The 15,364-nt window shown below is 44.9% G+C and overlaps 1 protein-coding gene across 1 annotated transcript in view; it reads right to left on the bottom strand.

The window, feature by feature from the left end:
* Positions 1-15,364, bottom strand: part of LOC127580112 (transmembrane protein 235-like) — a 54,395-nt gene that overhangs the window by 2,889 nt on the left and 36,142 nt on the right. The window lies entirely within an intron of this gene.

Genomic DNA, 15,364 nt, shown 5'->3' with positions numbered 1-15,364 from the left:
TGCCATCACGGCTAAGCAAACTAAAAGGGAGACAGTATAATTGGCATAAAAAAATAACAGCATTGTTCCGAACTGGGAGGGCTTGGGGAACATTGAAGCTACTGATGGTGTGTAAAGTGTAGAGATAAGCAACCATAAATATGGGTCCCTTGCAGGCAAAGACTGAAAAAATATGAGGGGAAAGGTGAAAATGGTAGAAAGATTAAATACATGCTTCATATCTGTCATCATGGTTGAAGACACAAAAACATTTTGGAACCAAGGATTTATTCAGAGTGAGATATTTGAGAAATTAGGATTTGTAAAGTTTTAAATCAATAACAAATGGGATTAAAAGTCAACCAATCTTCAAGATTTAGACGCATGCAATGCTTGACGGTTGATTTTGTGGGAATTCAAAGAGATCTCTATAGAAATGGTGGTTCCATTTGTTTTAACCCTCTGTGATCCCCGGGACTGAAAGATAACAAATACACCCCCATCATTTAAGAATGTATGGAGAAAGGCAAAGGGAACTGTGCACCTGTTAGTCTGAGGTCAGTGTGAGGGACAATTCTGGAATCTCCTACCATTGATCTGGTACCAGGGCACAGAGAGTCAATGGGAGCTGCCACCGGCTCAGAGACCTTGAAATAAAGCACGCTGAGGTAATGGACATTAAGGATCTTGAGTGAGGGATAAGATCAATTGTTTCCTGACCAAAAGGTCTGCCTCCACCCACTCCCTTGCACCCCATCACTGCAGCAATGCACACCACTTACTGATCGAGCTCAAAGAGTCATACAGCACGGAAACAGGCCCTTCCACCCACCGAGTCTATGCCAACCATTAGGCACCCGTTTAACTAATCCCATCTATACTCTCCACACTCCCATAAATTCTCCCCAGATTTTACCACTCACACACCGGGGACACTTTACAATGGCCAATTAACCTACCGACCCACACGTCTTTGGGATGTGGGAGGAAACTGGTGCTCCTGCAGAAAACCCATGAGGTCATGGGAAGAAAGTGCAAACTCCACACAGCACCCAAGGTCAGGATCGAACCCAGGTTGTTGGAGCTGTGAGGCAGCAGTACTGTTAGCTGTGCAACCGTGCTTGCTATGAGACTCTTGGCGCACTGTTCAACCCCAGACAAAGTTTCAAATGGCTTGTCCTGTCCATATCATCCCCAGCCTAGCCCTCGAAAATATGAACCACAACGCCTGGTCCTCTGTTTCACTAACATCTCTACCCCTAGTTTGTCCCCTGTCACAGCTCCAAACCGTCCAAAGTTCAGACGCTCACAGGAGCTACAGTGACATGGTGGTTAAATCACCAGACTAGGATCAGGGTACCTGGACCAAAGAAAAGAAAATACTAGAAATACTCTGCAGGTCAGGCAGCACCTGTAGAAAGGGAAGCATGGTTAATGGATTAGTGATCTGGTGACAAAAAGTTGAATTCAAGCACAGCAGCTGGAGAATTCAGTGAATTAAATAAATCTGGAACTTAACAGAAATTCGTGAAACTACCAGATTATCATAAACACCTGTCTGGTCCACCAATGTCCACCAGGGAAGGAAATCTGCCATCCTCAACCCCTGCCCTGTGCCGTATGTGACTCCAGACCCACTAGTGTGGTTGACACCTGGCTGCCACTGGAATGGCCCAGTAAGTAAGAGAGTAAGAGACTAAGAGGTAAGAGGGGATCTGAGGGGGACCATTTTCACACAGAGAGTGGTGAGTACTTGGAATACACTTCCCGAGACAGTGGTGCAAAGTCACTGGCAGCAGTTAAGTGTCCAGATGAGCAGTTAAATCGCCCAGGCCAAGTGCTAGAAGATGGGATTACGGACGGGTGCCCATTGGTCAGCATGGACGTGGTGGGCCGAATGGCCTGTTCCATACTACATGACTCTATGACTCAACAATTTTGAGGATAATCCGGGACAGACGACTAATGGCAACCTTCTCAGTGACGTCCGTACGCCGTGAACAAATAACTTTTAAAACACCCTGTTGTGTGTTTGCCCTGCTGACCCCACCATTGCTCCAACAAATGGAGTTCAAAACTCTTGCCTATATACCCTGCCATGGAGGTCACTTCACCACCTCTGGCCTTCCAGTTCTGGGGACCTCAGCTTCAGCCTTCAGCCACCCACGGAAACTCCCACCCCAAGTAACTCTTGATTTCCACTTTTATCTCACACATGTGACTCTATGTCCATTCTTCCCCTCTAACCCCATTTCCTCCCCCATGCCTTGGGTTAGTGGTCACCCCCCATCCTGAGTTAGAAGGATTTTCAAAGTCTCACTCGACAGACTTGAGTACGCAATCTAGTTGGTGCTTCACTGCAGTACCTTTGGAGCTGGCATGCTTCAGACAACATCGAGTCATAGAGTCATACAGCATGGAAACAGACCCTTCAGCTCAACTGGTCCAAGCCAACCAAGATGCCCACCTAAGCTAGTGCCATTTGTCTGTATTTGACCCATATCCCTCTAAACATTTCCTATCCATGTACCTGTCCAAATGTCTTTTAAATTTTGTCATTGTATCTGCCTGAACCACTTTCTCTGGCAGCTCGTTCCATATACTCACCACCCTCTGCGTGAAGAAGTTGCCCCTCAGTTCCCTTTTAAACCTTTCCCCTCTCACCTTAAACCTACACCCTCTAGTTTTTGATTCCCTTTCCCTGGGAAAAAGACTCTGGGCATTCAAGTGTTAAAATTAGACCTTTCCTGTTCTCTCTGGTGGATGAAGACAAAGGCCAAACAAGTTCTCCTTCAACCAAAATCATAAAACCAGATTATCTGAAAATCAGGAAACCTTAGATGCTGGATATCTGAAATCAAAACCGAAAATGCTGGAAACACATAACATATCAGATGGCAACTGTAGGGAAAGAAACCAAGCTAATCTCTGAAAATATTAACCCTATTTCTCCATCCACAGATGCTGCCTGACCTGCTGAGTGTTTCCAGCATTTTCTGTTTTTAAACCAGATAATCTTGTCACTTATCTCACTGCTGCTTGTAGGGCCCCGCTCCACACAGATCAATTGCCATATTTCTGTGCTTAACTGTAGCAGTAAAGGTGTGTGTGTGTGTGTGTGTGTGTGTGTGTGTGTGTGTTTGTTTGTGTGTGTGTGTGTGAGAGAGAGAGAGAGAGAGAGAGCGTCTGTAGGAGATTTGTGTAGAAGATGAGATGTGAGCCATGTGTAGAGGATGTGTGTGTGTCTGTGTGTGTGTGTGTGTGTGTGTGTGTCTGTGTGTCTGTGTGTTTGTTTGTGTGTTTGTGTGTGTGTGTGTGTGAGAGAGAGAGAGAGAGAGCGTCTGTAGGAGATTTGTGTAGAAGATGAGATGTGAGCCATGTGTAGAGGATGTGTGTGTCTGTGTGTGTGTGTGTGTGTGTGTGTGTGTGTGTGTGTGTGTGTGTGTGTGTGTGTGTGTGTGTGTGTGTGTGTGTGTGTGTGCGTGTGAGTAGCATTGTGTTCTTGTAATGATAAAACTGGTGGTAGGATTTTAAAGAACAGGTTTAATTCACAATTGATATTCCAATATTGAAATTTGAAATAAAAAGAGAAAATACTCAGCAATTCAGACATCATCATAATATTCAAACATCCATATAACCACTGAATGTGTCTGTTACTGAATTAGCTGCAGGTGTGGTTACAAACTGACAACACTCCCTGACCAAAGCTCAAACACAGAAGATTGATAAATAACCCCCAGAGCCAACAGTTGAAGTTGGAGAATTGTGAGAATTTTGTGGGTTGTCAGTTCCAAATTCACCTCATTACAAAAACACGTAAATTTTAGAAATGACCGTGACATTTGAAGATTTTGCTGACAACTCTGTAAAACCTCAATTCTCGTCTGTGTGAGATAAATAATTCCTGCTCACAACAGCTTTAATTTCACCAGACATGCTAATAACATGTAACCTACTGGGACTGGGAATACACCAGGGGTTCCCTGATACATTGCTTCAGTCCCATAATCTTGACAATGAGAGCATAAACATCTAGGCAGATTGTCTTAGAGTCATTAAAAAAAAACCTTTTATCTTTTACTGCCTGCCAAATGATTAATGTTTTTTGGACATTTGTGAATCTCAAAACGCTTCACCGTCAAAGTGGAGTTTTTAATATATAAACAGTGTTATGCTGCAGAGAACTGTGGCCATTATGTTATGTACAGAAGGATGCCACATACTGTAATACACCAGAATGGACTCAAGGGATTGGTGACATTTATCAACTGCTCTGGCAGTTCCCTAGGTTGCTGAAGCTGCAAGTTTGTTGGAAATCCTGAAGGCTATCTTAGCTTAGCTGTGCTCTGCAATGGGAATGTTTTTGTAGAGTTGCCCAGCTGCTTACATAATGCCTTCCATTTCTAATTTCACAACACTTCTCCTCTCTCTCTATCCTATCACCATTGGTCCCATTCAGTCCTCATATTCGTGGGAGTCACCACGACCAGCCCCAGCCCCTCCTCCACACCACAAGTGACTTTCCTCTGCTTCAGACGGGTGACAGTCAGTAGTTGACTACTCCAACCTACTTCTGGGCTGCCTCCCTCATCCTATTCTCAATGAACTTAGCCATCCAAAACTCTGCTGCCTTTTCCTGACCAACGTCATCACCCCTCAGAACTTCTTCACTGGTGAACCCTCGAGGACAACCTGCTTCCACTCCAGTCCGGCGGGGTTCTGAAACAGCTGATGAGGTCGCACAGGTACAGGTGGGGCAGGAGATGTTCGACGGGACTGGCGACTGGGCAGTTTGGGGAATACGTCCACTCTTTACATTGGGATTGTGTGTGTGTGTGTGTGTGTGTGTGTGTGTGTGTGTGTGTGTGTGTGTGTGTGTGTGTGTGTTCTAGACACACAGATTTGTGCGTCTCCATTCCATCACAAGTGCTCCTTCTCCATTTTGAGCAGTCATGGGCCAGGAATTCTCTCTTAGTCAGGACGTTACACTTTTTACAAGGATTCTCTAAGAACGTCCTTCACTTGTTTCCTCTGTCCACCTGGTAAAACTTTTGGCACAACTGAGCTTGGATAACGTCCCTGCTTCAGGAATCTGGTGTTGGGCATGGAATGACATGTCCTGCCCAATGAAACCGATTGGGTATAACTGGAGCCTCAATGTTGGGAATGTTGGCCTGGGAGAGGACATTGATGTTAATTTGCTTATCATGCCAGTGGATTTGGAGAATTTTGCAGACGCAACACTGTTAGGATCTCTCCAGAGCTGGAGGTAGCACATATCTCGGCCGCATATATAGGACAGCGAATACTGCTGCCCAGTAAATCATGTCCTTCGTGCCAAGTTTGAGATCTTGAGCCAAAGACTTTGAGGGCATGTTGAAAGCAAGTGTGAATTTCATCATCAATGACAGCATTGGTCAAAGGTGCACTCCCCCCTCCAGGTGTGGTCCTTGTTCTCCAAGGTCTTAACGTGGTCTCTTTGGACCTTTACTGTCAGAGGGTGGTGATGTGCAGCGGGGGCAGGTTATTGGAGGAGCTTAGTGTAAGGTCCATTCTATTCATATGCTCTGGTCAATGAGTCAACAATGACTTAAAGCTCGACATCTGAATCTGAATGTCCACAAGTATCACCCAAGTACTGCAGCTCAGCGACTGAGGTTGGGGTGACCTTGGCTCTTGAACGGAGGTGATGTAGATTGAACAGCTTCCCATTCAGCCAATAGGTTAGCTCCACTCTAGAGGGAAGCTTATTGAGAGGTGGGATGGAGCACTCCAGCGAGAAAGATTGAGAAAATTTTAAGGGTGAAGACACAGCTGTCTGCACTAAGATTGAGTCTGTTGTGGACCTGTTAGATAAGGTCCCATGCCATCATGTAGAGCCAAGTGTGGAAGGACAGAGAGGCAGTCACACCACTCGCTGGAAGGAGCAGTTCAAGGAACTTCTCAACTGTTCTTGACTCCACCCCACAACAAACCATCTGATGGAAACTGTCACCCCAGAACAACAAAAAGTTGCAGAAGTCACATGTCAACTGAGAAAGAACAAGGCCCAGGAGATGATGGCATCCCTGCTGAAGTTGGAAAAGTTGGTGGGCAGGAAATTCAGACACAAACTCACAAACCCATCTCCCAGATCTGGGAAAAGGAGAACGCAACAGGAGAATTAACAGTTGTCATAATTGTGCCCATCATCAAGAAAGGAAACAAATCTGGTTGCCGTAACTTCCCTGTTCTCTGCCCCAGGGAAGGTCATTGCTGGGTCCTCCTCAGAAGCCTGCACCCACTGTCCGATGAGTTGTTTCCTGAATCGCACCATGGATTCCATCCACCCAGAGGCAGAGTGGACCTGAGCTTCACGATGCAGAAACTCCAGAAGAAATTTAGGGAACAGCATCAGGCACTGTACGTGGGCTTTGTTACCCCCACAGGAGCCTTTGACTCTGAAAATCTAGAGCCACTGTCTAGCATCCTTCTGGCTACCCTCAGAAATCGGTCTCCATTCACCCCTCACTCCCATGATCACTGACCAACAGCGGCTCCTGGTTAAGCAACAACTCGATTTTAAAATGATCATCTTTGCTTCCAAATCCCTGCCCACCCTTGCCCCTCACCATCTCTGCAATCTCCCCCAGCCTGCTAAACGTCTAAGCAGCCTACACTCTCAGCTATCTCGGCTCTGAGCCCTAGAGAGGCCTCTGTAAACTGCACCTCTTTCCTGGGTTTAAAATGCTCCTTAAAACCTACATTTATGAACAAACATTTGCTCATCTTCTTCCTTTCCAAAAACTGTTTGATTATGCTCCCGTGAAGCACCTCCAGACATTTTGCTAAATTTAAGCTGCTATCTAAATGTAAATTCTTCTTGTTCCTTATCTTCACCAGATGCTCACAAAGTACACTTTCCAGCATAGGTTATCAGAGAGCTGGTTAACTCGACACACCGAGATGTACATGGGTGGGAGTTAATTGGCTGGTTAACTCATAACAAGGTTGATCAGGCCCTCCTTCTGGTGCTTGTTGGCTCTACAAGGGAAAGAACTTGCTAAAGAAGTCATTTTTCCCATTCTTGCCGGTTTATCAACACTTATTGCTGATGCTGCCTGCCTTTGAGGTGGCGGTGGTGAGCGGTGCTGTGTTCATGTGGCAAAGGTGCAGCAGGAGCACCACGTCCTTTCTATCCCGTTACCACAAAGCAGGACACACCTCTCACCAAAGGTCGGGCAAGTTCTTTTAGATCCTTTACGTGTTAATTTGCACTTTCATATTTATTCATTCGTGGGATGTGGCTGACACAAGCAAGGTCACTATTCTACATCTGTTCCTAATTGTCCTTAAACCTTAAAAGGAAGGTATAAGGGGGATGTCAGGGATAAGTTTTTTACACAAAGAGTGCTGGCTGTGTGGAACGCACTGCTGGCAGAGGTTGTGGGGGCAGATACATTAGGGACATTTAAAAGACTCTTAGATAGACACATGAATGATAGAGGAATGGAGGGCTATGTGGGAGGGAAGGGTTAGATAGATATTAGAGCAGGATAAAATGTCAGCACAACATTGTGGGCTGAAGGGCCTGTACTGTGCTGTAGTGTTCTGTGTTCTATTCTAACAACTTTCTATATTTCTCGGGGCAGATCAGCTAAAGATGAATTAGAACGAGCATGACAGTAATCCACCAATAGATGATGTAAGCCATTTCCAGTGGTGAAGTGCAGCATAGAGAGGTGTGCCACACTGCAGTAAGGCACAGAGCAGCCCAAAGTTTCATAGAGCACTACAGCACAGAAACAGGCCCTTTGGCCCATCTAGTCCATGCCAACCTGCACCCGGACCACATTCCTCCAAACCCCTCCCATCCATCCACCTAACCAAACTTCTCTTAAATGTTACAATTGAACCTGCATCCACCATTTCCGCTGGCAGCTCGTTCCACACTCTCACCACCCTCTGAGTGAAGAAGATCCCCCTCAGATTCCCCTTAAATATTTCACCTTTCACCCTAAACCTATGTCCTCTAGTTTGAGGCTCACCCAACCTTAGGGGAAAAAGCCTGCATGCATTCACCCTATCTATATCCCTCATAATTCTGTATACCTCTATAAGATCTCCTCTCATTCTCCTGCGCTCCAGGGAATAAAGTCCTAACCTATTCAACCTATCCCTGTAACTCAGGTCCTCAGTCCGTGACGACCACCAAGCACCTGTTTGCACTAATCCTACACTAATCCCATTTTACTCCCCCCACAACTTCCTCCGGTATCTACAAATGTCCCATACACTAGGGGCAATTTACAGTGGCCAACTAACTTACCAGCACATCTCTAGGGTGTAAGAGGAAACTGGGTCCCCCTGGGGGAAACTCATGTAGTCACAGGGAGACCATACATCACAGACAGCACCAGAGGTCACTGTGCCAACTTTCTAATGTAATAAGTATCTTCATAGCCATCCCTTCCTTCCCTGCAGGAGAATTCCTCTTCCAAATTCATTAACGATGTAATTTTGTGAAAACAATCTCAAATAAATTGGTGCTTCAGATCAACCTAACAGTAATGACTGTGTTTTGTAAATGATGGAGACACAAGAGATTGCAGATGCTGGAATCTGGAGCAACAAACTGTTTTTAAATGACTGCTTGGTTCATCCCATTAGACAAGGGAAATTCAGTGGCTTTGCAGCAACTGAATGGGGCATGGAGATGCAGCAGTATTGTGAACGAGCCTTTGACACCGAAGCACGAAAAAAGTACAATCAGACGTATCTCACTGAGCAACACACACAGTGCTGGAGGAACTTTGCGGGTTAGGCAGCATCGATGGAGGGAAATAGACAGTCGACGTTTCGGAGTTGAAGGGTCTCAAACCCAAACCATCGACTGTCCATTTCCTTCCATAGACACTGCCTGACCCGTTGGGTTCCTCCAGTGCTTTGTGTGTTGCTTCAGATTCCAGCATCTGCCGTCTCTTGTGTCTGAGCTGCAGGTAAGGAGATTGGAAAAGCATTGCATATTCAACCATGTAAAATTACACAAAGTGAAACCTGTTGCATCATTCAGAAACAGCAAACAGAAAGGAGAATGAATAAATACTTAATGAGAACATTAGAGAGGGAACAAATTCATATGTAAATTTTTAATGAAGCAGTTGGCTCAGACCTCATGTTTCTCTCCTGCCTCTCCTAACTCCTCAAGATCTCTCAGCCATAGACCATTCTCTGTAACAGATCATTGTACTTCAGAGTCTCATTGCTCTCTGCAGTGAACATGTCCTTTGTATGGTGATACTGCTATGCAGTTAGCCCCGGATTAGGGTAAGATAAAGGATGCGAACCCAGCACTTATAATATTCCATGTTTTTCATGCACTAAACCTTATCTAGCTGTCCTGGAGAGCTTTATATTTATGAAAGCATTGTTTATTCGAGGTTGCCAGACCAAAATTAGTCAGAATACTTTTTTTTACATTGAACAGACTTAAGCTCCATGTGCAGCATTTCATTGCAACTGAAGTGGCACTAAAACACCACATCCTCTCACCCTCCACTCTTACTGAGTCTGTAGAGAACATCTGTCTCTAGTGCAAGTACACCGCTCCCTTTGATCACTGTTGTTATGCAACAATAGTCACAGAGCAGATGAAAAGGCAGAGAATTCCAGGGAAGGAACACTAGGATTCATAATCTATGAGGTAGTTGTAATATTTTTCTTGCCCTGACCTTGACTGCTCCTGAAGGCAGTGAATTGGACCTGGGCAACAGCTGGAGTCTGATACCAGATCATGTGCGCTGCCTGATTATCAGAACCACACACAAGCCCGCCATATCGCCCCAATTTGACCACAACCGATCATTTTGCAGTAAAAGTCTTTTGGCAGTAATTAAATGGAGCTGCATTTGACTTTTTTTTCCCAGGTATGCCAAGATGAAATAAACTGTCAGTACCCTGGCTGAGATTACAGATCACGATCAGGCCTGGGTCAGTATGGCTCAGCTGTCGAAACAGCAAGATAGGTCAACCTAACTCCTTTCTTGCAGGCAGCGGCCTCTACAATTTAGGTCCCTTTACCTAAAGAAGGATATATTTGCTTGAGACAGGGGGCAGCAAAGATTCACCAGCCTGGTTCTAGGGATGGTGGGTCAATGACTTGAGGGGCAATTTAGGAGTCTAGGCCTCTTCTGAAGAGATGAAAAGAATGAGGCGTGAATTCATTAGGACATGCTTAGAGGGCTCAAAAGGGTGGATGCAGGGAGAATGGTTCTCTCACCTAAGACACCTGGAACTGGATGTCACAGTCTCAAAAAAAGGGAGAGATCATTTAGTTCTGAAATGAGAAGTTTCTTCGTTCAGAGGGTATTAAATCTTTGGAATTCACTGTCCATGGGGGGATGCGAAGCTCAGTCACTGATTGCACGGGAACAGAGATTGATGGGTTTCAACTTTTGACATTATTCAACCCTTTGCACTGAAGGTATTTACTTTAAACATGCCCTAAAGTTACAAGGTCCTATTCTTCCAGATTTAGGACAATCTCTCAATCAAGTGAAAAAAAATCAGGAAGAAAATATGCAGGAATAATGGAAACGAATAAAATATAGAGAGACTATAATAACACTGGACGCCATCGGAGACAGATTTCACATCCCACTTTTTACTGTGTTAGCTTTAGAAGCTATATTTATAGTTCCATTTCTGTGAGATAATTGATCCAAACCTTGAGATCACTAGGCAGGGAGCATTTTTAACCAATGTAGCCATCTCTCTCTCTCTCTCTCTCTCTCTCTCTCTTTCTTCTCAGTTATGCAGAAGGTGTTTGTCATTTTGCTCCCCCTCTGGCAGTTAAATGCGTGGCTGAGTGACTGGTGCAAGGGGCAGGGCTTCAGATTCTTGGATACCTGGGACCTTTTTTGGGGGAGGCAAGACCTATTTGCTAAGGATGGGTTGCATCTAAACTCCAAAGGGTCCAATATCCTGGCGGGAATGTTTAATTTAGTTGTAGGGGAGGGTTTAAACTGATCTGGCAAGGGGATGGTAACCAGGATGCTAGGTTACAAGATGCTAAGGTGAGGGAGAAAGTGTATAGAAACGAATCCATTGAGGATGGCAAGAATGACAGGCAGGTGATAAGTCAGGATAATTTACTGAATAATAGAAGTACAACAAATCAGGATGTTAGGATACAGAATGTTAGGATCGGGGATGAGGATGTTCGGATACCGAATGTTAGGATAGGGGATGAGGTCTACACGAACATGTCTAAGATAGTAGGTAGCGAAGATAGTAAGAAGGATGGACAGGTAGAAAGTCAGGATAATCTGCTGATCAATAGAAGTACAATAAAATCAATAGCAGATACCAGTCTAAGCGTACTATATTTAAATGCACGTAGCATCAGGAATAAAGTAGATGACCTAGTGGCACAACTACAGGGTTAATAATATGACATCGTTGCAATCACTGAGTCGTGGCTTCATGATGGATGTGATTGGGAACTGAATGTCAAGGGGTATACAGTATATAGGAAGGATAGGAGGGTAGGCAGAGGGGGAGGTGTGGCCATGATGGTTAGTAGCGATATAAAATCAATAGAAAGGAAGGACATTGGGTCAGAGGAGGTGGAATCCTTATGGGTGGAGCTAAGAAATAGCAAGGGTAAAAGAACAATAATAGCAGTCATATATAGGCCCCCGAACAGCAGTCAGGAAGTGGACCATAAGTTGCAGATTGAGATAGAAAAAGCGTGCCAGAGTGACAATGTGAAGATAATTATGGGGGATTTTAACATGAAGGTGGACTGGGAAATGCAGCAAGGCGGTAGTACTCAGGAGAGTGAGTTTGTGGAATGTCTAAGGGATGTTTTTCTGGAGCAACTTATTGAGGAGCCCACCAGGGGATCGGCTGTTTTGGATTGGGTGCTGTGTAGTGAACCCGAGGTGATTAGGGAACTAAAGGTAAAGGAACCACTGGGAACAAGTGATCACAATATGATTGAGTTTTAGTTTCAAGTTTGAGAAGGAGAAGCTGATAACTGGTGTATCGATATTTCAGTGGAATAAGGGAAATTACAAAGGTATGAGAGATGAGTTGGCCCAAATTGATTGGAGGAGTAAGTTAGCTGGAGGGACGGCAGAGGAAAAATGGAAGAAATTTCTACAGGAAATAAGGACAATGCAGGACAGATATATTCCAAGAAAAAGAAGGTTTGAATGGAAAAAAAGGCACAGATGTGGATAACGAGGGAGGTGAAGGATAAAATAAAAAGCAAAAGGGGCGGCGTACAAAGTAGCAAAAATTAGTGGGAAAAACAGAAGATTGGAACGATTTTAAAATCTGCAGAGAGTAACTAAGAAGGTCATTAGGAAAGCAAAGATGAGTTACGAAGGAAGCTGGCGACAACATTCGGAAGATTCTAAGAGTTTTTTTAAATACATAAGGAATAAAGAGAGACACGGGTTGACATAGGACCAATTGATAACGGTGCAGGAGGTATTATAATGGATGATAGTGAGATGGCAAGGGAATTGAATGAATATTTTGCATCGGTCTTCACCGTGGAGGACATAAGCAATGTGCCCGTTAGTCAGGAGTCTCACGAATTGGAGCTGAGTTCAGTTGAGATTAATAGGGAGAAGGTGCTAGGAAAACTAAAGGGGCTTAAGGCTGATAAGTCTCCCGGACCGGATGAGGTGCATCCCCGGGTTCCTGAAGGAGGTGGCTGTGGAGATAGCGGAGGCATTGGTGATTATTTTTCAGGAATCGATAGATTCTGGCATGGTTCCGGAGGACTGGAGGGTAGCGAATGTAGTTCCGTTGTATAAGAAAGGTGGGAGGCAGCACAAAGGCAATTACAGACCTATTAGTCTGACGTCAGTGGTGGGAAAATTATTGGAGTCTATCCTCAAGGAGGAGGGTTACCGAATACCTAGAGGCGCAAGGCAAGATTGGACTAGTCAACATGGTTTTGTGAAGGGGAGGTCCTGTCTGACCAACCTATTGGAGTTTTTTGAAGAAATCACAGGTAGGGTGGATAAGGGAGAGGCGGTAGATGTTGTGTATTTAGACTTTCAAAAGGCCTTCGATAAGGTGCCTCACAAGAGACTGATTAATAAGATGAGAGGTCATGGAATTATGGGCAGGGTAGCAAAATGGGTTGGAGCATTGGCTGGTTGGCAGGAAGCAAAGGGTGGAAATAAAAGGATCTCGTTCTGGTTGGTTACCGGTTACTAGTGGTGTGCCGCAGGGGTCGGTGTTGGGGCCGCTCCTTTTTACCTTGTACATCAATGATTTGGATGATGGAATAAATGGTTGTGTGGCTAAGTTTGCAGATGACACCAAGATAAGTGGAGGAGTAGGGAGCATAGAGGAAATAGAAAGAATGCAGAGGGACCTAGACAGTTTAGGAGAATGGGCAAGGAAATGGCAGATGAGATTCAATGTTGAGAAATGTGCAGTTGTACACTTTGGAAGCAGAAATAAGCGGGTAGATTATTATCTAGAAGGAGAGAAGATTGATAGTGCGGTAGTACAAAGGGACTTGGGGGTACTCGTACAAGATACCTTAAAAGTTAACCACCAGGTTGGATCGGTGGTTAAGAAAGCGAATGCTATGTTGGCATTCATCTCGAGAGGTATAGTGTATAAAGTAAGGAAGTGTTGATGAGGCTCTACGGGCGCTAGTGAGGCCTCATTTGGAATACTGTGCGCAGTTTTGGGCCCACATCTTAGGAAGGATTGGCTGAAGTTGGAGAGGGTTCAGAGGAGATTTACGAGAATGATTCCAGGAATGAAAGGGCTTAAGTATGATGAGCGTTTGTCGGCTTCTTGGACTGTACTCGCTGGAGTACAGAAGGATGAGAGGGGACCTCGTAGCGACATTTAAAATGTTGACAGGTAAGGACAGAGTAGATGTGGCTAGGCTGTTTTCCCTTGGTGGGTGTGTCCAGGACCAGAGGGCACAATCTTAGAATTAGAGGGTACAGTTTCAAGACAGAGATTGAGGGAGAAATTTCTTTACCCAGAGGGTGGTGAAATGTGGAACTCCTTGCCACGCAGAGCAGTGGAGGCCAGATCAGTGGGGGTATTCAAGGAGGAGATAGACAGATATCTAAATAGTCAGGGTATCAAGGGATATGGGGATAAGGCTGGAAAATGGGATTAGAATAGTTTTTTTTTCTCTCTTCTTTTTTTTCCCACCCCATTTCTTTTTCCCTTTTCCTTGGAGCAGACTCGATGGGCCGAATGGCCTGCTTCTGCTCCCTTGTCTTGTGATCTTGTGAAGAGATGAGAGGACAGGGTCTGAATGATGTTGAAAGTGGAAAATCGGACACAATGTATGGTGGAGGAAACTCAAGGAGGAAAATGGCTGACTCCTGAGCCAATATCTTCTGTCCTTATGTTCGTCCTTTTCCCTAATTGTCCTTGAAGTGAGGAGGCAGTTAGGAGTCAACCATGGGGATGAGTCTGGAGTCACATAATCCAGAACAATAGGAATGGCAGATCTCCTTTTGTGAAGAACTTGGTGAACCAGATGTGTTTTTACAATTTGATAGTTTCATGCCTACTGTTATTGAGACTATATCTTAATACAGATTTTACATAAAATTCCCCAGCTGCCAAGGTGGGATTTGAACCCTTGTCTCTGGAATTTGGTCCAGAACTCCGGCTGCTAGTCCAGTAACTTCACCAGGATACAACCGTTCCCCTGTTTGAGCTAAGGTAATGCACAGCTTACTTCAGTGGTGTCTATCACACAGATACTGAATCAGAATAACCTCCTGGTCTCTGTTTCCCAATGGAATCTAACAAACACTTAAAAAAAACTAAAGGCCTGTGGGTCCTTGAGCAGAACGGAATCCCTGCTAGAATTACCTACAAAATTACGACCAGAGCTAATTTGTTGGGTAGAAAGTGTTTTGTGGTACCATTTAATACCACAAAGTAAATGAATCCCAAACTCAGGCGAGTGAACAGGAGCCCACAGGGATTGACAACAATTCCCATAGTGACTATCTTCAGAAACAAAAGAAGTTCAGTTCCTCACAGACTTATTCTTCCTTCTGGTGGCAGCAAGCTGAGCATCACCATCTCTCCCCACTCCCTCCATCCTCCCTCACATTTACAACTACATTTGAGGCAGATCCTCCCCCACAAAGCTTTCTGCTTTTGGAATTATCCCCACTGGAAAGGAAATGGGTTTTACTCTGAATAATTGAATGTCTACCTCCCCCCTCCCTTCTCCCCCCTCCCTCCCCCATGGTGTGATGGTCATGCCTCAGGATTCCCAGCTTGGCTGTAAGCACCTGATCTTCCCTTGTCTGTGCAACAATGGAGCTGGTGAGGAGATGAAGCTCTCATTCACCTCCCACCTATAAAGCAGAACTGCGAAAGCAAA

Source organism: Pristis pectinata, chromosome 18, assembly GCF_009764475.1.
Source record: "Pristis pectinata isolate sPriPec2 chromosome 18, sPriPec2.1.pri, whole genome shotgun sequence".
In the NCBI taxonomy this organism is placed as follows: domain Eukaryota; kingdom Metazoa; phylum Chordata; class Chondrichthyes; order Rhinopristiformes; family Pristidae; genus Pristis; species Pristis pectinata.
This window is presented reverse-complemented; position numbering and strand designations above follow the sequence as displayed.